The following is a 26,569-nucleotide window of genomic DNA, read 5'->3' as shown; positions in this document are numbered from 1 at the left end:
AGATTTGCAGGTGTACATTTGTGAACATGGTGGAGGTGCACTGTCTGCATGTACGCGCATACTGGACACATGGGCAGGGTGACATGCCCTGTGTTACACAGTAATACTCCATAGTTTCTATTGGTCGTCAGTATGCATTGTACTATACACATTTTGGGACTTGCGTACACATGTGTGTATGACATGGTTTGACACTGTGCTGTGGGTGATACTGTTACTATCTGTCATTGTTTTGCATTCTGGTTAGTATACATAACCTCAACAGCCTGTCCATAAACAATCGTTAGATGATGTCTTGACAACTGACACATAGATGTAGGACACACAGTAACATTTGGATCCTTCAGGTACTATACTATGCCAGTAACCAGTGGTATTCACCTGCACCCATTCCTGAGACCACTCCTGTTTGCCATATAGCTCTCTTAGGTACAAGCAATCACAGTAGGGATATGTCCGTCCATCTCTGGAAATGTATACTGTGGCCTATAATGCATTCTCCAGATGACACACACATCCTCCACAAGAGTATCATACAGACAGATACCTGTTGTCAAACTCATGCTGTAAAACTATAAGCCAACAAGAGCATAGTCATCCACCATTACGAAACATAGTATCCCCACAGTACCACATAGGTAGTAGCCACCAACATGTTGAACAGGTACCAATGTGTACATGCAGCCAAGTGTTACGTCATCTCTACTTTGGTAATCACATTTCCAAAGGTATTTAGAAATCCCTCGCTGGATCACATAAGCAATAAGGGGTCTGCATGCATATCCACAAATGTTGCTGTACACCTACAATGAATAGCCATCATTGACAGACTTTGCTGCGTTTGAACAGGTCTGTAATATACCTCAGCCATAATACCTCACTCACACAATTCAATAGAAACCATAATGAGTGTGTGTGACACAGATGACCTAGGCCAGGGATCACTGCAGTGGCTGGACTTGTCACAAGCATACAGATGTGACCTAAGGTCTGGAAAGTGGCAGCACACTCTGGCAAAGATGACAGATGTGTTCATGGAGAAAACAGGGTTCCCACCTATGAAATAATTGAGGTCACATGTACGTATATGTATTTGCCACACAGCTACCTGACATGTGCAATGCACATACTGTTGTCATACTAATATGTTATACAGTAGTAAAAGCAAAGCCCACAACACATTGACCAACAGTATCACACACGTAGAGCACACACACACTGACCAAGTGCAGGCTTCAAACCCCTACCTATTACTTCATGATAGTAGAGGAGTACACATTAACACGACGTGCTATACACATTACTGGGAGTTATCTTTTCCACAGGTATATTTGTAGGATGGTGACATCATCAGACTTGACAAAGATTAGTATACCACTTTTAAGGCATTTTACTTCTCTCCAAAAAGGTTGCTCCTCTCCAAGGAGATCACACACACTTGTCAAGTGAAGGATTCAAACCCCTACCTAACTACTTCATGATACTATAGAAGTATGCATTAACACGACACGCCATACACATTAGTGGGAGTTCTTTTTTCCACAGGTATATTTGTAGGATGGTGACATCATCAGACTTGAAAAAGATTTGTATACCACTTTTAAGGTGTTTTACTACTCTCCAAAAAGGTTGCTCTTCTCCAAGGAGATCACACACAAACACTTGTCAAGTGCAGGATTCAAACCCCTACCTAACTACTTCATGATACTAGAGAAGTACGCATTAACATGACACGCTATACACATTATTGTGAGTGCTTTTTTCCACAGGTATATTTGTAGGATGGTGACATCATCAGACTAGACAAAGTGTGTTACATTAGGTGGGCTACATAGAAGGAATGTCTAAACACTTTGGCCATGTGATCATCAAAGGAGAGTTTACTATCTACCTGTGTCCCCAGGGCCATAATGACTTTCTCCGTACATACCGGATTACCACCTATGTGGTAATTTGTGTGCACTTTGTTTTATCCAAAGGGGATGACTATGCATTATTTGGCATTCTGCTTGAGGGCATTGTTTTGACACCAGGTATCTGTCTCTGTAAGACCCTTCTGGAGGATGTCTGTGTCAGCCGTAGAGTCGATTATGGACAACAGTTAGCAGTCATCTGCAAACCTGTTCAGCCATACTCCTCCCATGCTTGCCTGTACCTCTGAGCAGTATCTACTGAACAGGTGTACTCCCAGGGCCAAGACCTGTGTGATGCCATTTGTGATTGGTTTAGAGTCGAATATGGCACCTGCAACCCTGAACATGTGTGTGTTATCTGTGAGCCGCTTGGCCACCCATCCTGTGACATAGATGTTAATGTTCAAGCTGGTAAGCTTGTCCATGATGACAGAGTGAGGAATGGTGTAGAAAGTCCTTAGAGAGGTCCAGGTGGACTGTGTGGACTACTTTCACGTCCATCTATGTCCTTGGTAACTGTTTCAAATAAGTCAACTAGGTTTAGGAGGCAGGATCTGCCTTTAACAAGGCCACGTTGGGTAGAGTCCAGTGTCTGGAGGTCCCCAAAGTCTCTGTTTATGGGTTCCATGATAATTTGCTCCATAGCTTTGCAGACCAGGCTGAGTAGACCTATAGGGCAATGGTTTCCAGGTTCTGTTGTGGCACCCCCTTTGTGGAGCTGGATGACTGTTGGTGTAAGCCATTCTTTGGGTACATAGCCTGTGGTACAATTGAGTCTGGACAGTGAATGTAGGTGAGGGTGTAGTTCCTTTTGGGGCTAGTGTAAGACGCAGCCTGGGACACCATCCAGTCCCATTGATGCTGTGTTCTTAGCTTTGGAGAGGGCTGTCTTTACCTGCATGTCCATGAAGTCTGGGGCTCTGCATTCTTCTGGGATGGAAACAGGCCCTTTTGGGAGTGATGGGGGGAAGTTTGCACTGAACCTGTCTCCCAGGATGTGGGCAATGTAAGTTGGTTCAGTGTATTTCTTGCCATTTTTTAGTAGCTGACAGCATATCTGGAAGTTGCCACCTACATGTTTGGTATAGCTAACGAAGGCTTTGTGGTTGTTATTCTTACATTCCTTGGCAATTTGTCTTTAGAAACTGACCTTGGATTATTTTATGAGTGATCATTGTTTCTTCCTAATAATGATCAGTGATGCCTTTCCTTTTGTGAAGTTTGCTCTATCATGTGTTCATTTCCTCCTGCTGTTGTCTAGCTTATTTATGGGCGACGACCACCAGATTGGTTTCTTATTTTTGGAGGAGTGCATCTTAGGTTTATTTGGGATGTCTCGATCAATGCATCCCTGTAGATGCTCATAGGATGCACTTGTAAATTATTTGGCAGATTGTATGGCATTATCCTATAGCAAGGGGGCTTTGGAACTTTCCACTTTGGTCTTGGGAAGTGTGCAGTTTGCTTTTGAAAATGTCTTCACAGTGGTTTCATTGACTGGAGGGGGGGGTGGGATGTGGATGCCCAGTGTGATTACTTTATGATCTGATATTACCAGCGAGTGGTTTATCTCTGTTGTGGTACACTGGTACCCCATGTTGGTGATGATCAGGTCCAGTATGTTGTCACCTCTAGTGGGCGTGGTGACCAGCTGTTCCAGGGTGTTAGAGGTTTTAAACTTTAGGAAACATTGGACAAAGGACGTTGTACACGAGAAATTCTCCCACTCAATGTCTGGGTAGTTGTAATCTCCTCATATAATGGTGTTTGATAGGACCTTTGTATTTTCCACTGTTCTCAGGACTACTGAGTGAGGTTCCTGAGACAAGGTAGGTGATCTGTAGCAGGCTACAATCTGATAAGCAGCTTTGCCCAATTTTAGTTGCACTTGCATGGTCTCCAAGGCCTCATGCTGTGCCACTAACCTGTAGGTGTGGGTATCCATAAGGTAAATGGATACACCCCTTCCTTTGGTATTTCACTCGTGGTTTTGGGTCCGAAGATCAGTGGGAATGTGAGTGTTTTACATGGAGCATGTCCAACAGCTCTGTGTTTGACATAGCTTTGTATGTTAGGCAGAGAACACCTCTGAGTAAGCGATATGCAAGGGAGTACGGCTGGAGCATTTTCAGATGGTCTGTGTATGGCATGTATTTCAGGCCGCTAATGCTCTTTGTGAGGTATTGCTGCAAGCTTTCCAGTTGTTGTAGTTGTCTTGTGAGGTACATAACAAAAGGGGCGTTGTACTCTATTATGGTTCTAGTGAGTGATGAGTAGAGGGGAACAATATCCTCTTCTATTCTGCATGAGACACCTTTTGTGATGAGGTGTGCCACATAGGAGGATTTCCTGACTACTGTGGGGATGTGATTATTACAGTTGTGTCCACTGTCCACCTGTGACCCAAGGTCTCTTGTCACACTTTCAGTGTTAAGTATACTACCGCCTATGTTGTAGTTCATGGCTACAGAGTTTTTAACAAAGGGGATGACAATGCATATTTTGGCATTGAGCTTGAGCCCATGGCTTTGACAACAGCCATCTGTCTCAGTGAGGCCCTTTTGTAGGATGTCCACATCTTTAGTGTTTACAATTATGGCTCCTAGTTTGCAGTCATCTGAAAACTTCAGTAGCCACAGACCTTCCATGTTAAAGTTTACTTCAGGGAAGTAGATACTAAACAGGACAAGACCCAGGACTGGACCCTGTGGTACTGCACTTGTCACTGGTCCAAGGTCATACATGGAATCTGCTACTTGTGAAAGTGTGTGTTCTGTCAGTAAGCCTGTTGGCAACCCATCTTGTGACATAGCAATTTATACCTCATTTAGTGGGTTTAGCTATATTTACAGAGTGTGGGGTGGTGTTGTAAGCCATGGCAGGATTTACATAGGCTGTGCGAACCACCTTACCCTTGTCTACGGTTCTGGTGACTGCTTCAATGTCATCTATTAGGTTTAGGAGACATGATCTGCATTTTACAAACCCAACATGGTTGTGGTCCAGGGTTTGGGGATTACAACTGTATTTTTTATAAGTTGTATGATGATACATTCCATGGCCTTGAAGGGCAGGCTCATCAGGCTAATGGGACGCTAGTTCCTGGGGTCCATGGTGTCTCCACCCTTGTGTAGTGGGATAACCGTTGCTGTGCACCATTCAGCTGGCACAAAGCCTGAGGTGCGGCTATGGTACGTCGGTGTGGTGCCTGTTCATTCTGTGGTTTGTGTAGAACACAGCCTGGGAAATTATCTGGTCCCATGGCTGCTGTGATACTGGTTTTGGAGAGTGTTTTTTACCTGTGCAGCCGTGATGACAGCAACTTTGCAGTCTTCCATTATAGTCATGTGCTCTTTCATGGGTGAGAGGGGGGTAAAGTTAACACTGATCCTATCTGCCAGGATGTCGGCAATATCAGTTGGGTCTGTATATTTAGTGCCATTGAGCTGTAACTCAGAACAGATCTGAGTGTTGCCATGACATGGACCTGTCTGTTATGCAGAGATCTCCTGAGTAGACAGTATGCAACAGAGTACAGATTGGGTTAAATTCAGTCTTGTTGCATGGGGCAACTGTTTGAGGCCAGTAATCCTCTTGTTGAGGTACTTCAGTGGTCTTTCCAGCTGCTGACGGTGCCTAGTCGGATTCATCGCAAGTGTGTTGTGGTACTCTCTGACGGGTCTGATGACTGATGAGTAGATGGAATCTCCTTTGACCTACATGCACAGACCTTGGCAGGTTATGTGAACACATAGCATGATTTTCTGAGCACTTTGTGAATGTGTTTCTGGAAGTAGAGATGACTAACCACATTTGTCCATAGATCCCTTATTATCACCTCCATATTTAGTCTGTGTGTGTGAGCATGCCCAGTATGACCTTTCAGTGTGATGCTGAATGAAATCCACTACATTTGTTGAAGTGTGTGAGCATGGCCACTATAGACATTTATATTATATGTGTGTGGAAAATCAAGTTGTATTTTTACAGCAGGGCTCACCTTTGTGTTATAAATCAACAGGGATCATGCTGTGCCTGCAGGGCTTCCATGAGACACTTTGCATAGACTTATCAACATTTCTACATACAGAGGGGACAGCTATTCTTTGTACATTTCTACCCGGGAGCAGACCTGATTGTTACTGTGGGTGCACATAGGATGAGGGGTTCAACTGACACTTATACACATTTGCTAGGCCTGCACTACTATGTAAGGTACTCCATTTCAGTGTGTACTGTTGCCTATCGTACTGGCTTGAGGCATACTACTGTACTACAGATCTTAGCGTCCACTGTCACGTATATTAGATTGCGACTTCATAGCCTACCCAACCCACATCACACTGCCTGGCCTGCTGTTCTCTGTCTGCATAGGCCTGTGGGGGAGGTTACCCATATGCCTCTTTAGGGGCATGCTACAGCATTTCTTTGTGTTTGCATTAGTGTACAATTGTCCTGCTGTGGCTCTGCCAGTGAAATGCTGCCATGGCTTAGTGGTTCAGTACTGTGACTATAGTACACAGTATCCTGGCTTCGAGCCCTGTCACTGCTTTTTATTTTCATGCTGGGCAGACCAGACTGCTTAAAGAAAAGTAAAGCAGATATGAGCATGTTTACCTGACTTTGCTCAACATTGCCCGACGTTGCGCTAGTTAGCGAGGGCAATTTTGTTTACATATACTAAATAGTGGTAAAAGCTGCTTAGCACTGCTTTATATTGCTTAAAACATGGCAATCATGCCTCAGGTGGTGCTGCAGGGCTGCCTATGTCGGATGCACATAGTACACTCACTATACATGTGTGGAAACAGGTAGTGTCAAGTTAGGCATCCCTTTTATTTTATGTTTGAGTCAGAGAGAGGTATCATTTCCAGGGTTCCTACTGAGCCAGTGTATGAGCTATGCATTGCCTCTTTACCAAGGCAAAGGAATACTGGGCATGCCTCCTTCTGCCTACTGGGGCAGGCTCAGGTTGTTCCTCCTCCAAGTCACGCTGTGCCTGTGCAGGCCTTGGCAATGGTGGAGGGCTGTTTGGCCCTGCCCCATGCTGTTCCTGCTGCAGCTGTTTTTGCAGGATCATATTGTGTAGCATGGCACATGCCATGACAATTTGGGTACATGTAGTTGGTGAGTACTGCAAGGCTCCACCAGATGTGTCCAGGCACCGGAACCGTGACTTGAGCATCCCAAACACATGCTCGATTACATTTTGTGTTTGTGCGTGTGCCTCATTATGGAGTTCTTGTTCAGGTGTGTGGCATTTCTGATGGGTGTCATCAGCCACGGCTCCAGTGCGTATCCGGCATCTCCCACTAGGGGACCGTCAGGGATGTCCCCATTGGCAAATGTCTGGTACAGCTGCATCAGATGCCAGATATGGGAATCGTGGTAGCTTCCAGGGCAGCCAGCACACACATTCAGTATTATGCCCTGGGCATCGCACACGACCTGGCAGTTGATGGAGTGGAAGCCCTTGCAGTTGATGTAGGCCCTACACCGCTCACCAGCTGGTGCTTTGATGTGTATGTGTGTGCAGTCAATTGCACCCACTACCTCAGGGTATTCTGCTATTTGCTGGAAGAGACGCATATTGCTGGCCAATACCTCACGGGAATTGGGGAAATATACATGATCACCGACATGTGCTGACATGGCATTCAGGAACTGGTGCAGTACCCTAGATGCTGATGCCTGTGAAATCCCCATCATATCAACAGTTGGTCTCTGGAAGGTACATGTTGCTAGTAAATGATCAATACACGGTAGGTTCAGGTTAAGGCACTTTAATCTTGCAGCAAGGAGACAAAAACGTGCTGATACAGAGTTTGTCTAACTAAAATCAGGAAGTAAGCTTATCTTTATACATTTTCTAACAAGACATTGCGTACCAAGCTGATGTAACAGATCACAAGTTTTAACATCATCATTACATAGCAGCTGTTTATCCATAATTTTCTGCTTGCACTATCAGTTTTATGAAAAACTTCCTAAGAAAAACAACGTGGTCTTGGTGACCACCGGTTAGATACAGTTTCCCACTATGTTATGTTTCCATTCAAGGTACTATAGCTAATTCGAGTACAAAGCAAGTACAGATTCTTCAAGCAGTCCTTTGTCTTATGTATATCTTCTTTTCCGCAGCTGTGCATGTTCTCATAACACGAACAGAGCTAATTGTTCAAAATCATAACATTATAGAATATGGTATTGTTTCATTTATTACTTCCTGACCTAGCAGATAATCACCTGCGTCTAAACATGAATTTTGCTGTGCTAGCAATTACTAGATCAGGGGGCTTCTTGCAAGTTTCAGAAAGCATACTGCAGTTTCAAAAAGCATCTTATAATTTCATACAGAATTAAGCTGTATATAAAATAGAATGAAAACGTGTTAACTCTTTTAGCTTCTAATAAGCATTAGACATATACATAAATGCATATTTCTCTGGCAGAAGCCTACCTTCTCATACTGTGATGGTTTCACTTACAAAATGATTCTCTCACATTTGAATAAAGCTTGCTGGAGTTGCCCAATCACTGACATCATCAAGGCCAGGCAGTGCAGGTACTTTTTTTTTTTTTTTTAAATCAGATCCCTTCCCCAAAGTGACATCACCACAGCCGTCATCTGATTCTAACTAAAATAATAAGACCCACCCATTCTGTGATGTCATGGCTCCCTTGTGCTTCCCCCAGCCTGAGTGCTGTTCATTTTATTCAGTAGTAGTGTAGTAACACCGATGTTTGGAAACACAGAAATGTGGTATGCATACTTGTACATTCTGCACGGCAAATGATGCATAGGTGGTGTATTGCTTGCATACTTCTCTGTTGTATTTGCACCAGATACTGCTAGTGTGCAGTGCGGGAATAGAAAGATTAAAACATTACCCTGGTATCAGGGTGGCAGTGCAACATATTCATAGTGGCTTAACATGAGAGTAGCTCTAAGCAAGCACCATGTGAAACCTGAACAAGCACCTAGAATTATTCAGTGCAGCTTCCACACCTTAAATCTGAAAATGAATTCACATACTCACATGAACAGGAGTAGCTGCATATTGATGGCTAAAGGTGTATGGGCATGTCAGGTGGTTACTACATTGCAAAACTGGTATGTAATGGTGGAGATATTTGGAAGGCATGAGCAAACACACCAGTATATTAAAGCCATTGCACCAATTGAACTGGAGGCTGGCAAATAGATTTAGTAAGGGATTTTGTCCATGCACAAATATTTCAACAATGATTCTTTGCAGTGGCATCCATTATCTGATTCAATGTAAGTTAACCTTAATGTCCTTTATTTAAAAAAAATCAATAAAAAATTTACTTTGTTATAAGTGACTTCTGGACACAAGAAAAAAAGAAGGGGAAAATATAGCAATGTGGTTTGCATGCACAAAGACAAATCCAGGGACACTGCAAAAGGTTTTTTTTTTTTTTGCAAACCAGCCAGTGGAGTAAAAACATATGAAGGCAAACACTGCATACCAACACACTTTGCACATGTAAATCTCATTTTTAACAAGGTGGAAGCATGAAGTGATACATTACCACTTAAATTAATAAAGATCTAAACTGGTTAATAGTATAAATGCTTTATTCTTTAGCTCCTTGGTGCAAGATCTTACTGGATGTGATTGCAGTCAAGTACGGCCATGGCTGTAGTGCAGCAAAAAAATGTCCCCTCTAACAAAGGGAATGTTAGAGCAAAGATTAAATTACATGAGTCAAGCACCCTGATGAGATCTGCCAATCAATGCAATTACCAAGTCAAATTACCCTCAGGACTTTGACAGATAGGGAAGCTAAGTGTTATGGGGGAGGGGAGAAGTAAATGGACTGGAATTCATTGTCTCACAAATTATTGCCATTTAAACTAAATTAGAAAAAAAGGCACCTGTAAACAGCACTTTGAGTGTGTTCTGTGGCATTTACACTGTTTCTGTTTTAAGTAGTCATCCAGCAGCAGGGAATTTTACTTACACTGTTCTATTTTACTCAGTACTTTGTACGCATGCAACATCTATGAAATGACAGGAACTTCAGGCAAACGGAGGCCTGCATGATGTAACATTTTTGAGCCAAACAATGATTTCTGGGATACTGGATGGCAACCTGATTTATCCAAACCACGTCAATATGCCAGCCTCCAGGTGGTCAGAGTCTGGAATTACATATAAAAATATTTAAAATCCTGTAAATAATCCCAGAGTGCTGTTAAAGTGTAGGAAACATCATGCCATGATGTTTTAAACATGTTTTTTTGAGTCTGTGGGTGCTGTACTCCTTTAAGACATAGATAATTACTAAGTTTCACATGTAAAGTGTCTTTTATTGCTGTGGCTTCCTAGCAGGTGCAGATGAAAAAGAAATGTTAAAATTTTCTGTGAGCCTGGGAAAGTTCAGCAGAGGTAACAAGAATGATGTAATCTGAAATGGCTCTGCAGTAATGTGTATTATCAATTTAAGACTATTTCTCAGAGAGAGAGAGATAGCATTTTGTATTTTGTTCTGAAGCTGACAACAACTCACCAGCACTTTGCTTTGCTCTGTAAGTAAGATATTTAGAACAGTGATTTCTCTTAGAGATAGAAATAGTAAGATTAGTCTAGCTGTTTTCTATATTTATGCCTGACTCTCCTACAATGTTGTTTTAAATTATTTCCTGTGATTTCTGGACTCTCTAATGTCATTGTGTTGAGTTAATAAGTATCGTCTTGTGTTTTTTATTATTTATTATTAAATATTTTACAACTTTCAATTGTGACTCTTTTATGTAGAGATAATTTAAGTTCTTAGAGTACTTGCATGTATTTTGTGATACTGTATAACCTACTCCAATAGCCTTGCTGTTCGTCACACTTAATATTTGGATAATAATATAATTGCACAGTAGAATTGGACACCCTTTGGTAAGGGCCTTTTATAGTAGCTGATAAGAGTAGTTGGTGGCAGTGATTACTACCTTATGGCAGAAGGGGGCATAGCTAGTGAACCTGTGTCAGTCTTCCCCAGGAGTGTGTGTGTGTTTGTATACAAATCAAATCTCAAAGTGTGTGTGTGTCAGCTACTTGGGCAGGGACACGAAGCACTGGTTGGAGAGAGAGGGTACTGGAGGTTTTGGCTTGACTACTTGGCTATATAGCTGTGCCAGTAGCCAGTGTTATTGGGGATCTGGAGAGAAAGGGAGAAACCAGCTCCAGACTGACTGTGATCTATCTCTGTGTGCTCTTGAGGGAAAATGTACTTTACTGTGTGTGTACTTGTTATCCTCCCAATGTGGACTCCCCTCACTGGTGCTAGTGGTGAGGATTGAAGCTCCTTCATTACTGAACCAGTGCATGGGTGTCATGTTTTTAGAAACTGATAATTTTCTAAATATCACTTGTGCTTATTTCTAATATGCTAATGTTTAATGTTATGTGTTAGGAAACTGTTCACTGATTTTTGTTTGTTGAATGAAGCTTTTATTTTAGGTGTATATTTATTTTCAAGTGTATGCATTTGTTTATACATAAATATAAATTAATCAATGTGAAATGATGAAGTTAGTGTTGAAGGATTTTTTTTTTTACCTGTTTCAAAGGTGGCAATCCTTTGTGATATAACCATAGAAGGAGCCACGCCTGGTCAGTTTCTGTAAAACAGAATCACAGAAAGATTTGAGTGGTCTTCCGCTTCTCAGCACTGTGTTATGCACTGCCTCAAAGTTCATGTTTAAAGTCCTGCAAGACATTTATCTATTCAGGAAATGTTACAAGGTACTTCAGGATTTAAGGGATGCATCAGAAATGTATACATCTGCCACTATGTACAAGTAATTTTTAAGCTAAATTTAGATCTTTAGTAGTACATAGTATCCTTTTAGTGGTACAATGGATTTCTGCTGGTAGAACTAAATAAAAGCAGACAGACACAATGGTGAAGTATTTTCCTCACAGCTCAGCTGAGTCTGTAGTTCAGTACTATCTTGTAGTCACTGTCTGTGTGGAATCTGCATGTTCTCACTCTCTTTCTGTACGAGTTTTTTTTACCTCGATATCCCAGTTTCTTAACACCTTCCAAAAAATGCTGCTTAATTGGCTACACTACATTCCGTTTATCTTTTAATTACCTTTTGCCCTCGTGATCCAAGTTATGGCTGAAAAGAGTATACAGACCAGTCTACAAACAGGATACTCAACATCCGTCCATGTCCGTGGACCATACTCAGTAAACAAATTAGTCTCGGCCTTTAATATTCCAACCCTGGAACACTGCATTTGAAAATCTAGGACATTTGTTAGCAGTTTTAATTAGTACGTTCACACAGCATGTTATCAATTTGTTGCTTTACGCAATATCTCCCAAAATATGCAGAATTTTACAGGATGTATTTTTTTTTTTTGCTTAATAGTTTGGTTTGTTCCCCATAAACTTATGACTCGGAGTCACTGATGGCCAAAAAAGTAATGTCTTAAGGCTTTTCCCGGTTAGGGGTCGCCAACCTTCCATACCCATTCACGCACGCATGATCGCATCTACCACCATATATTTAACGTCACTCAACCACGGGGAGGCCGTGCAGACTCCACACAGAAGGCGCTCCCGCCGAGAAGCGAACGGGAGAACCTCTTACTCTGAGGCGACAACGCTAACCTCAAAAAAATCATTGATGACTGCAGTTACTAAATAAGAAGGATGTGAGCTTCAGACTTTAGATCTTACAGAAAAAAAAACATGGCAATGCAAGACGTGTTATTTTAACAACTTTCTAAGTTTATAAGAGCATTTTTTTTAATTTGCCAGTAATTTTGGGTCTTTGCCCCCGTATTAATTTTGTCCCCTTTTGTGCTAAGAGCTATACTTTATAAATGTACACAATTATTTGTTGATAGAACCGACATAATTACACTCCACACAAAATGTTATACCCAACCTAGAACAAAGTTTTTTTTAACTAAGGAAAACAGCTGTGCCTCGAGGATGGCTCTTTCTTAATCACGTTCCCTTAAGAATGCCTCAAGAAGACGTACTGCTTTAAGTGTGTCCTGCTACAGAACGTTTGGAAAAGCTAAATGTCATTCTGTTAAGACTGTCACGAGCCAACGTTTAACTCTGGAGTGTTTAGTATTCAAGCCATCCCATGTTCACTTTAGTACAATTGGAAACAGAATCGCTCAAGAAAAGCAGACGTGAATTTTTTGCGCGCGTATTTTCTTTCTAGAACACTGGGTGCAAAGCACGTGGTGAGTTTAGGGAATGCACTAGGTATCCGGTCTCCATTTTGAACACAAAAAGCGTGTTGCAACGTAAACATAGACATAAGTTTTGAGTAGTTGCGCTTCGTGGTGGACCAGACCCGTTATTTGGAATGACAGCAGCATCGTTCAGCAAGTATCACTTTAGATAATTTCTCGACTGTTTATCGCAACGCTTTCAAAAAATTGTATAAACGACGAGAAAGTTGTTCGGAGTGCCGTACTATGACAGGTTGGTTGTCCACTGTTGGAGGAATACTGGGATAGTGGCGTTTGGGAAACATTTAAAAAAAATCCTTTTAAGCATATCAGTGTAGGGATAATTGGGGAATATTGGGGTAGTGGCGTTTGGGGAACATTTAAAATAAATTCAGTTTAAGTACATCACTTGTAGGGATAATAGGAGAATATTGGGGCAGTGTCGTTTGGGGAACATTTAAAATGAAATAATTATAAGAACACTTAGTGTAGGGATAATGATCTAATTGCTGCAGTGGTAACGCAATGTTAATGGGTGCAGATATGTGGAATCTTCGGAGACCGGCGGAAGGAGAGTAGTTTGAAGGCGAAACAATCAGCTGTTTGACACTTACACTCCAGTGCCCTGGTAGCGTTTTGGATTTACCTGCGTAGTGATAAATGACGTAAAAGACGGGCGGTCGTGCGTAGGAAATAAAAGTGCAGTTGCTTCTGACTCTGTTGAACAATTTGATCTTCGGGCAGGGCGCTTTTCGGGGACTTTTTATTTGTCTGCGTCACGTAGAGTTTCCACTTTTCGGGTGCTCAAAGTGGGACGTGGAAACGTGACATTTTATAGGACAGACTCTACCCGCAACCAATGCAAAGGACTGAATATAATTTTGCCAAATTAAAAAAAAAAAAAAAACTTGTAGCATTTGAGTCTCTTGTGCTGTACAATGTAGTATTTAGGTGTCTGATATACAAAATAATTGTTTAAAGAAGCTGTTGAAGATATCAAATGTTTTTTTTCTCATAAAATTTCACATTTGCTTTTTTCAATTTTTTTTTTCTTTCGCAGGACACAAGTGCCCAAATACTTGTACTAATATACTAATAGTGTCTTAAGACATACCTGTCAACCTGTTAAGAGTAACAAAGCCAGAAGTAATGGGGGGCAAAAGCCAAAAAAGAGGGACAGTTGATAGTTACTGCTCTCTTAGAAAGTTGATAGAATAACAGGTTTTGCATTGACATACATTTTCTGAAGGCATGAAGTTTTTAACTCTGTCGTAATTTTCTGACTCAATTCCTCAGTGATTTGGTGATGATTTGCCAGAAAGCCACAGTTTTACGAGAAACAGACCAAAATATTAAGCGAAAATGTATACAGTTGCGAGGTATGCTGACAAAGAGGAGCACTTGGAAACCCTGTATTGTGTTAGTTGATGTGAGACCTTTTTCATTTAGAAATATTTCGCAATAGGTTTTTATGTTTTGTGGATAAAACATTAAGGATGCTTCTTTGAGCAGCTCATGTGACGTCCTTGTTAAAATGTGTGCTCTTAGTAGAGGGCGCTGTACAGCAATTTATAAAAGAGAAAAAAAATACATTTCATTAGGGTTTACCATAATACAGAACTTATTAACAGATAGCAAAAGCAGGATATGATCCACACAATTGCACTGATAGTTTTTCACAAAAACCTATACAAAGCAGATTGATGGGAGATCAGTTATAAAAATTGGTCCTGTTCATACACAGCTGCATAGCAATATAGGCGAACAATAGGGATATTATTTGCAATGCAGTAGAGAGCATAAATAGGGGTAGTTGAGACATGCTGTATGTGGATTGGATACTTGTGTCTGTACCTTCTGTAGAAGGTTGGGCGCCGGGCTGGCAACTCGGCACCACAAAACTCCACTGCCAATCATGACCAGACAGGTTATCTGCTGTGGCAACCCCTAACCGGGAAAAGCCGAAAGAAGTAGAAAAGAGTTCTCATGTAGCAGCCAGATAGATTATGTAGAGAGTAAGTAAGGAGAGAAGAGTCTAGGTCTAGACGAGTTAAGAGTAACTGGATTTGGGAACGAGAAAGGAAGGAAATTACTGGGCTCGCAAGGGCAGTTAGCTTAGTACTAACCTATGAACCTATAGTGAGAAAGAACATACAGAAGATTGTAGAGCTGGATAGGAGAGAATAGGAAAAGCAGAATAAAATACACAGAAAGTGTTTGAGTGAGGAGTATGAATAAGATTAGGGAAAGGAGAAATAGAAGGGAGGAAGGCCTACGTGAGACATTTTCCATTTAGAAATATCCTCTAAGGGGTTGGGAGGGTGGCTTAATGGTTAATGTGTTTGCCTTACAAACACAAGGTACAGGGTTTGAGTCTCCGAAGAGATAATTGGCTAGGCTTAATATGGCTCACAAGGGCAGTTAGCTTAGTACTAAACTATGAACCATAACTAAAATGTAATAGTTTTATAAAATGTGCGTAAGGAGAGAAGAGGGAGGAAAAGCTGTTTTAAAATTGAAAGGGGGGGTATTTTGATTTAAAAGTTAACTTTCTTCTTCTGAATATAAATGAATTTTAGAATTAAATGCAGACAAAACTCCAGGACTAAATGTTGCTATTAGTCTCAAACCTATATTGAAGGTGAAACAGATATGTTTTATATTTGAAAAACGGAATCCAGAAGAACATCCACCAGAATAATGAGTAGCTGAAAAACAGTCCACCTCCAAAAGAACCGGTACGGTAAAACACTGTTTAGTTAAAGCAACAAAGAAGTCCTGCTTTTCGTCGGCGACTCCTCGCCAACTTCATCAGAAATTGAAATTTATAAATGCCGCTCCACTTCCGTGGCTAATTTAAATGCTGGGATACATGATGTCACCAGCTTCTCCTTCCAATAAAATCAACATTTTAAAATGACCAAGTACCTAGACTTTGATCTTACCGCTAGTCCAAAATCACTTGAATAGTAAACCTAACAACCAGTACTTTATATTGTGATATAATATATTATGTTTACCATCAAGCAAGATAAAAACTAGCGGTGATGGACACTAGCGATGCTGAAAACTAACACAGTGCAAATACATGCTTCTCTACCAGTATAAAAAAATATATAATTATATAAAAAGTCAAAAGGGACATTACACTATGAGGTCCTACATACGGTTAGAAATGTATCTTTATATATTTATTTCCTCTTTTCAAAACTTCATGAAGCACTTTTTACCTATATATTTTTATTTTTGGTTTTTACTTTTGTTTTGTTTTTTGAATAACATGAACTTTATAATACTTTATGTATTTTTACACAAGAAGCACAGTATATTCCAGTGTATGAGTTAATATGTGAATACAAATGTGAAAGTGGCTTTTATTTTCTGCAACAATTTTGCAATTATGGCATTATTCAATTAATCTATTAACTAACAATGTATTTAAGGACACTGATCATTTTAAACAATGGATTCTGATGAAGTCTATATGGTTTAGATGAAAGCACGCTCAATCCCAGTTTCGTCTATGTATTTGTGTTATTTTTCATTCATTAAATATTTTTTACTGTTGTACCGAGCAGTGGATTTATATGTCTGTGGAACTGAACAACTGTGCTATTTTATACCGTTTGGGGTATTTTTCATCACCTTGGTTTGGATTTGTTTTGGAGGGTAGCCCTTTATGGTAAAGCCAGCGGAGGTTCTTTTGACTTTTTAGTGTCGATTTGGTGGAGAAGAAGTGGTGGATTTTGTTTACCTGTACAACCGCTAGCGTTACGAGGGATCCCCCATGGAGAGTGAAAATTCTTTATTAAGCCAACTTCTAAGACTTATTCACAGTCATTCGCAGGGTGTAGTTGATTCAGGCAGTTTGGTGGGCTCCGGTGAGTCCATTCCTTGTGCTCAGGGAAGCCCGGAAGTTTGTCGGAGGCCGGTGATGACGTCACGATCCACAACTGACAACGATTGTTGCGTTTCTGGTTCTGTTAACGGTAATGGCGAATGCCTCGGCAATCCGACTCCTGAAAGATCATCTGATTTAACTGCTCCTTTCAAAGGAAGTAGTGCCTTGGATGTATATAATAATATATCTTTTTCTGAATGGCTTGATAAATCTTTTTCAACGACAATGCAAGAAACAGAGAAAACATCCAAGGACAACTACAGTTATAAAGACAAATGTAAGCTTTTTGAAGTTGATTTAAACAAATATAGGAACCTGTGTCTGGAGAACTGGTACCTCACACAATGTGTTGAGCGTAATATAGTACCTAAGGGACTGAGACTTAACAAGTACCCCAACAATATACGGGGGAATGTACAATTGTTCAAAGTTATTTCGGACATACTTAACGAGTGTGGTATTTCAATTTTAAAGGCTATGATACGCAGTAATGTAGAAATATTAGAAGATACTAAAAAGAGAATTGACAAATTGCAACAAGATATTAGTAAAGATTTACTTTTTACTGTGCATGAATACAAAAATATTTATTGTAAAGTGCTTCATGATGTAGACTTCAATGTGTCCAAAAACTACAAAAGGAAGTTGGGGAAAATTGAACGTGATTTACGTGATTATAAAGAAGGTAGGGCCTACGTGGATCCAAGTAAATATTATAGGAAAAGGTCCTCTAACGACAATTTGTCTCCTGTTAGTGAGATTAGTGGTAGAAGGCTAGACTTTGAACCTCCCAACAAATATAGGACACAGTTCCAGGAAAGAGGGTCAGTTTATACTAATTTAAACAATGAACATGTTGATTTTGTAGTTAATGATGAACTGGACCATTTTGACCCTTTAGGGGAAAGGGGGAGAGGGCCTACGGAGGTCAGAAAGATTAAAGAAACAGAATCGCCCTTTTTCCTATGCGGAGGCAACAGGGAACCACTATTCGAGGAAACGGGGGAAACAATTTCAGATGAGGTGTAAATTGGATAATATTGCAATAACCCCTATTGAGAATGATGATGTCCTTAATTCTACACATAGAGCAGAGAGTATATATATAGTGGAGATATGCATTATGATATTGACTGGTCTGGAGAAATGGATGTTAGCAAGGATGAATATGTTAACTCCAATAGGTGTAAAATATGTGTTGAAAATAATTTTTATATATACAATTTTACCGAATTAGAGGTCACAACTGGTTTTTTTGGCCTTTTCACAAAAGGGTTTTCATTTATACCCATTAAAAAACCCAAAATTGATGAGATTCTACTTGATATAAAATTATTTACAAGGAAGTTGCATCTGAAAATTACATCTAAACACGAGGAACAAACGGTAGTAAATGTGTTAAAAAGAAGGAGTGTGTTTAATCCTCCCTTACAACATGATATTTCTAACTTTGAGACATATGTATTGAATATGGTCAGGGAAGGTTTTAAAGTGGAGGATGGAATTAAAGAATATAGTAACCTGACAGTGGAAGAAATTAATATTTTGAAAATGTTACAGTGTAATGACAAAATAAGAATCATGAAGCCCGACAAAGGGGGAGGGGTGGTTTTGATGGACCACTGGGATTATACTAGAAGGATGCTTGATATTTTAAACACAGGTGACAGATATCAGATTGCATCCAGGAACGAAATGAATATTTGTTACAGAGGAAAATAGACCTTTGGTTGGAAGATAACCTTTTACAAGGGCTTATAGATGTGGACCTGTACAATTTTTTCAAAGTACCCAAACCAGTGGTTCCTGAGATTTTTGGCATCCCAAAAATACATAAAGATGCCCCAACCCCCCCCCCCTTTAGACCGATCGTGACATCTCAGTGTTCAAAAACGCAGACTTTAGCTATTTATGTAGATACTAAGTTAAAGTATTTTTACAAAGATTATTATCACATACTTATTGATTCGTGGGACTTTTTAACTAAATTCAATGTTGATCCATACCATGAGAATTATATTTTTATTACAATTGATGTCAAAGATTTATTTTCAGTAATACCGCATGACATTGGGTTAAGTTGGTTTGAATATATGTTAATTGAATTTAATTTTCTAAATAAAGCAGAGTTTAGACTGGTACTTGAAAACATGGAGCTAGTTTTGAAAAACAATTTTATTTATTTTCAAGGAGATATTTACCATCAGATAGGTGGGGTAGCAATGGAGTCCTCGTGTGCCCCCATCTATGCCAATATTATTATGCTTTTTTGGGAGTTGCAATATGTTTTCAAATCAACCTTTTGGGAACATGTTATTAAATATTTCCGGTTTTTGGATGCTATTTTTATAGTTTGGAATGGTACTGTAGAACAAATTGAAGAATTTATTCAGTATTTGCATACAACAACTACATTTTTACAATTTACCTTTCAACATAACACTGAACAAGTCAATTATCTTGATGTAACAATTACAAAAAACAAGATAGATAAAAAATATGAATCTAGGATTTTTAGAAAAGAGTGTTTTTCAAATTCATATGTACATTTTGAGAGTGACCATCCATTATATTTAAGGAGGAACATTATTAAGGGTCAGATGATCAGGGCCTCACGTATGACTAGTGACAATGATGGTTGTTTTGAAGAAATGGAATTAATACAAGGTCTATTTATGGAAAGAGGATACCCATTAAGACTTATTAAAAATGTTGAGAGAAGTCATAAGAAAACGGAATATTCAGTATCCCCCACTTCTAACCAACAATAACATAAATACTAGTATGGCAGCAATTGATTTTAGGAGAACCAAGACCAATGCCATGGATAGTGGTGACCTACCCCGTCTAACCCTTACATATTACAAAGGAGTAGGTTGGATACAGAAGGGGATTAATGAGGTTTGGAAAATCTCTAGAATGAGTATCGATTGTTGTATTTTTCAACAACCGTTGAGGTTTGGTTATAGGAAAAACATCAATTTTAAAAAACTTTTTGAGAGGAAAAAACCTTTAATTTCAAGTGGAACACAACAAAAGGTGGGGACACATAAATGTGGTAGATGTGCACAGTGTTCTTTTATAACAGGGGAAAAGGAGCTCTGGTTGAGGAGTATAGGCTTAAAACTGAGAAGTAATGGCTATTATACCTGTCATACTCAGGGTGTGGTCTATTTAGCCTATTGTCTGACCTGCGGGAATTATTACGTTGGAAAAACTGAACGTAAGTTAAAACAACGTATTTACGAACACATAAGGGACATAAACAAGAGAAATGACAATAATGCACTATTTAGACACACCAGTATATGTGTAAAAGCCAACATTAAGTTTTGGGTTCTTGAAGAGGTTAAGAGAGGGGATAGGGGAGGTGATTGGGAATCCCTGCTGGAATATAGAGAATTAATTTGGCAGCTCAGATTGGATGCCTATGGTTCCAGCGGGATGAACGACCACCTCTCAATCAAACCTGCACTGAAACTTTTAGCAAATAACCCTAAAAGGATTTAACACAATAAAGAAGTTTGTTCTTGTGGAAGACCATTTTAGCAGTTTGTGGCCTCTTTGTAATAAATTATTTTATTTTATTTTACCCATTTTTATCAATTATTGGTATTTAATATATTAATATATTTATTAATACATTTATATATATATATGTTTATGTATTTAATTATTTATTTATATTGTTATACATTTACAAACTTTTATATGAAATATATTTGATATATATATTTGTTTATATGTGTTTTTATATATATATATATATATATATATATATATATATATATATATATAAATATAAAATCACTTTTTGAATTGTAGTTATATATCAATGTTAAAATACTGAATGGTATATTTATTTATTTATTTATTTACACATATTTGCACCTTGTGACATTACACTATGAGGTCCTACATACGGTTAGAAATGTATCTTTATATATTTATTTCCTCTTTTTTTTTACCTATATACCTATATATTTTTATTTTTGGTTTTTACTTTTGTTTTGTTTTTTGAATAACATGAACTTTATAATACTTTATGTATTTTTACACAAGAAGCACAGTATATTCCAGTGTATGAGTTAATATGTGAATACAAATGTGGAAGTGGCTTTTATTTTCTGCAACAATTTTGCAATTATGGCATTATTCAATTAATCTATTAACTAACAATGTATTTAAGGAAACTGATCATTTTAAACAATGGATTCTGATGAAGTCTATATGGTTTAGATGAAAGCGCACTCAATCCCAGTTTCGTCTATGTATTTGTGTTATTTTTCATTCATTAAATATTTTTTACTGTTGTACCGAGCAGTGGATTTATACGTCTGTGGAACTGAACAACTGTGCTATTTTATACCGTTTGGGGTATTTTTCATCACCTTGGTTTGGATTTGTTTTGGAGGGCAGCCCTTTATGGTAAAGCCAGCGGAGGTTCTTTTGACTTTTTAGTGTCGATTTGGTGGAGAAGAAGTGGTGGATATAATTATATAAACTATAAAACAAATGTCCTATAATACTAATACAAAACACTGACATCAGCAACTACTAAAAAGTAAAAAAACGGGCAACCGACTTATAAGAAAAACTGCTTGGCTATTCAATACCGTGAAGACAAATAACATTGATAATTACTAAAAATAATAATACTTGTCAGGGATTAACAAATTCATCCTCTTATAACATCCTACCTTTCTAAGCTCTTCAATTTCAGCACACTAGCAATAGATAACATGCTATTTAAACCTGGGAAATGGTAGGCATCCAATTTTAACTGCCATACCAATTCCTTAAGTTCCAGCAACAACAATTCAGGGCCCCCCTATTATTTATGACCAACTGGTCAATTATTGTAAAATTAAATTCATGTTCCGGGCACTCCTTTATATGTTTCGCCAGGGCATTGTCCAATTTTCCTTTTCTGATGGCGTACAGATGTTCATAAAGTTGCTCCTGCAGTGTCTGATCCATTTTTCCTATATAGAAAACGGGACAGGAAGTGCACTTGGCCAGATACACCACATGGGCACTATTACAATTGAATCTCCCCCTGATGTTAAACTTGGAATCTCTAACCATAAAATGAGTACCTGCTTTGACAAACCGGCAGTATTTGCACATACTGCATTTAAACATCCCCGATCTGGCATTAGATGGCTGGGTATTCATTTCTAAGATATTCTTTAAATTCAAGCCTCTCTTGAAAATAACTTTGGGAAATGATCCAAACTGGGAAGAAACTTGATTGTCTGACACAAGAAAGCTCCAATTTTTCTTGATGATTGACACGATTCCTCCCGCATCAACATTATAAGAAGTGATGAAGCTGCAGGGAAAGAAGTTATAAACCTGAACATTTTCAGGTAATTTGCCCGGTTCTGAATTTAGATTTCTTAATAACGGGAGATATATCCCATTCTCCCTCTTCAAACGAACCTCATTGCACACTTCTGCAATCAGCCCACCTGGGTAACCTCTATTCAGGAAAAGATCCTGAACGAAAAGACATTCATCCAAAAAAATCGTTATCTCTTGATACCATCCTGGCCACTCACACAAACTGGCCCTTCACTATCGATCTCTTCTGATGTAGTGGATGGTTGCTATTGAAATGCAAATAAGGATTGGAGAATGTACTTTTCCAGTGGATTTTTGCTAGAAAACAACCATGGGCTATGCTGTTGTGCAAATCCACGTCTAGGTGTGCTGTTCTCTCCCCAGATAAATTCAAAGTAAATTTGAGAAATTCTGTTGAGTTGTTAAAACTTGTAACTAAAGCTTCTGCCACTTCTTTATCACCTTTCAGGATAATAAAGATGTCATCCAAAAATCGTTTGTATAAAAGAGCTTTTTCTTGGATTGTGTGGTTGGAAAATACAAATTCTTTCTCCCAATAGGCCATCACCAAGTTGGCTACACTGGCCTCACAAGTTTCTTCCAGTTTGGATCATTTCCCAAAGTTATTTTCAGGAGAGGCTTGAATTTAAAGAAGATCTTAGAAATTAATACCCAGCCATCTGATGCCAGATCGGGGATGTTTAAATGCAGTATGTGCAAATACTGCCGGTTTGTCAAAGCAGGTACTCATTTTATGATTAGAGATTCCAAGTTTAACATCAGGGGGAGATTCAATTGTAATTGTGCCCATGTGGTGTATCTGGCCAAGTGCACTTCCTGTCCCGTTTTCTACATAGGAAAAACGGATCGGAGACTGCAGGAGCGTCTTTATGAACATCTGTACGCCGTCAGAAAAGGAAAATTGGACAATGCCCTGGCGAAACATATAAAGGAGTGTCCGGAACATGAATTTAATTTTTACAATAATTGACCAGTTGGTCATAAATAATAGGGGGTGGACCTGAATCGTTGCTGGAACTTAAGGAATTGGTATGGCGGTTAAAATTGGATGCCTACCATTTCCCAGGTTTAAATAGCATGTTATCTATTGCTAGTGTGCTGAAATTGAAGAGCTTAGAAAGGTAGGATGTTATAAGAGGATGAATTTGTTAATCCCTGACAAGTATTATTATTTTTAGTAATTATCAATGTTATTTGTCTTCATGGTATTGAATAGCCAAGCAGTTTTTCTTATAAGTCGGTTGCCTGTTTTTTTACTTTTTAGTTGTTGTTGATGTCAGTGTTTTGTAGAAGTGTTATAGGACATTTGTTTTTATAGTTTATAGAATTATATATTTTTTTATACTGGTAGAGAAGCATGTATTTGCACTGTGTTAGTTTTCATCATCGCTAGTGTCTATCACCGCTAGTTTTTATCTCGCTTGATTGTAAACATAATATATTATATCACAATATTAAGTATTGGTTGTTAAGGTTTACTATTCAAGTGATTTTGGACTAGCGGTAAGATCAAAGTCTAGGTACTTGGTCATTTTAAAATGCTGATTTTATTGGAAGGAGAACATGGTGACATCATGTATCCCAGCATTTAAATTAGCCACGGAAGTGGCGCGGCATTTGTAAATTTCAATTTCTGATGAAGTTGGCGAGGAGTCGCTGACGAAAAGCAGAACTTGTTTGTTGCTTTAAATAAACAGTGTTTTACCGTATTGGTTCCTTTGGAGGTGGACTGTTTTTCAGCTACTCATTATTCTGGTGGATGTTCTTCTGGATTCTGTTTTTCAAGTTTGTTTTTGTTTTTTCTGAGTTAAGTGGTATGTTTTATATTTGAATTGCTATATTTTAATTGTTCTTGTAAGAAAAAAAATGTGTTGAGACTGTACTTTAATTAATTAGTTAATTGATTAAGCATTTTGATAGGTTGGCTGTGTCTTTGTGTATTTAAGAAATGTTGCAAATAGTTTTATCCTGCACTAAGGAAGGGTGATACCTGAAAGCTTGACAGAGTTATATTTTGTGATAAGTTTTTATCTTGGCTTTGCGATTCCAGATTTTTTTGTCTTTCATTTTAAGCATTGCTAGTTTCCCTTTTGGTGCTCAAATTAATCCATCCCATTTAGTATTAGATTGGCCTTACCTATCACATGGTTGATAATTATATATTACCCATAGTGAGAATAGATAGTTTGAGGATACCCATGCATGGAATATAATACGGGAAATATTTTGTTTATTGGCATATATTACAAATGCCATTACCCCATTATTCCCTTATTATCCCTATGCTGTGTTGTGCTTAAAAGGAATTTATTTTAAACATTCCCCAAATGCCACAACCCCAGTATTCCCCTATTTTCATAATTATGAAAAATGTTATTTTATTTTTGCTGGGCAACACTTGGCAGTCAGGCGTCAGTTTACGTTTCACAGTTTCATTGCTACTTTCTAATAAGGTCTGAGTAGACTACCCTCCCTTATGTAAAATTAGAGTTCATTCTTGTGTTCTGCTGTCTAACACAGTTTTATTTGATACGACTGAGTACCAGGTTAGTCTGAGTGAACATATTCCCTTTGCAGCAAAGACCAGTGGAAAAATCCTGTTTATAATAATAAAGGCAACAGTAATAATAAGGTAATGTATTTTAGAGATGAGCAGTACATTTTAAACAACTCACAGTTCTAGTTTTCTCTTAGTTATCTTAAATGCAGCTTTTTTCATATAGTTTATCACATATGCCAGGATAGCTTTTAATCCCACAGTATTCATATTGTATGTGTTAATGCTGATACTTATATAGCCAAGGTATGCACCTGCAGAGAAGTGGGAGAAGTTATCTACAGAATGCTTTTCACATATATGATGTTTATTTGGGAATATATCAAAAGTTTTCTGGTAACAGATATGTGAGAACCTCTATACTTGTCAGTGAAGCTTGTCTCTTTCAGTTCATGTTCTAGTTCAGTCTGTGAATTTTATTCCAATTTTACCAGCATTCCTTCTTCGGACAGTTTGTGATCAGTGGTCACAGTATAAGATGCAGGCCCTGAGCAACTTTCATTTATGGCCGGAATCCTTATCTGTCAGCTTCTTTGCTCAAGAATTCTGGACAAAACCAAAAATTGGGTGGGGGCAAAGGCTCAAAATCAGGGGCAGTTTGTAATATTGCTAATTAATTTGAAAAGTAAATAGATTATGTCTTGCACCAACATGTATTTTATGAACAAAAAGGTATGAAACACTTGTTTCACATTACCGACTGACGAATCCTCAGATTTACGAGAAAATAAAATAATTGAGAAGTAGGTCAAAATCAGGAACAAGTGTTCTGGCCAGATTCATTTAGGACTACAACTGTAGTTCTTCACAAACATCCTGCACAGGTGCAAATCCTCTTTGCTTTACATGTTTATACAATCTGTTTCTCTAAAATTGGTTTTCTCTGGATTTTTGCCTTCAGCTATGGCAAAACCAAGACAAATGTAGATCTCATTATTTTTAAATACGAATCTTTTTATTGAAATTTTCATCATATAACAAATGTCTTAAAAACATTTTGTTACATTTGGCTATAGAAAGGGGTAGCAGCAAGGAGAAAAGGAGTAGTAAGCAAAAATGCATATGAAACAAACTTTTTCAAAGAAGTGGTTAAAACAACATAAAGGGTGTTAACAGCTGTAATATTTAATAATTGCAAATTAAGCATATAATAATGGCATACAAAGGTCATAAAAGCAGTCCCGTAAGTAGCCATGGAAAAACAAAGCATACAGGTATGGAGGAACAATGTTTTAAATTTCCAGGTATGCCTCCACTGAACTTGCTTAAATTTGTTTGACAACTTTTAAGGTGTTGAGCACTTTGAGGACAATTTCTTTGCAGGTATGTCATGTAGGGTAGTCCATTACATTGTTATGTGAAACTTAATCAGGCTTGTAAAATCAGTAGTCATCATAAAGTTGTTTTTATTAGATTACTTTAGGCTTACATTCTGAATAGCTCATTACCTTGATAGCTTGTCTTTTAAAATGGTATGTGATAAAGTATTACAACTGATATGTCACTACGAACCAGCAAAAGGTTCCCCGGTTCATTTCTCAGCTGGGGTGCCTTCTGTGTGGAGTCTGCACGTCCTCTCTGGGGTCGCATGGGTTTCCTCAGAATG

The 26,569-nt window shown here is 38.6% G+C and overlaps 1 long non-coding RNA gene across 1 annotated transcript in view; it reads left to right on the top strand.

Moving 5' to 3' along the window:
- The first annotated feature begins 13,194 nt into the window (after positions 1-13,194).
- Positions 13,195-26,569, top strand: part of LOC122801222 — a 249,695-nt gene continuing 236,320 nt past the window's right edge. Inside the window, exon 1 of the long non-coding RNA XR_006364677.1 lies at positions 13,195-13,391. This is a non-coding gene — a long non-coding RNA (uncharacterized LOC122801222). The remainder of the gene's footprint in view (positions 13,392-26,569) is intronic.

The sequence above is a fragment of the Protopterus annectens genome, chromosome 1.part0, assembly GCF_019279795.1.
Source record: "Protopterus annectens isolate FY-2018-M chromosome 1.part0, PAN1.0, whole genome shotgun sequence".
NCBI lineage: Eukaryota > Metazoa > Chordata > Ceratodontiformes > Protopteridae > Protopterus > Protopterus annectens.
The sequence above is the reverse complement of the archived record's forward strand: the minus strand, read 5'-3'. Positions and strand labels throughout refer to the sequence as shown.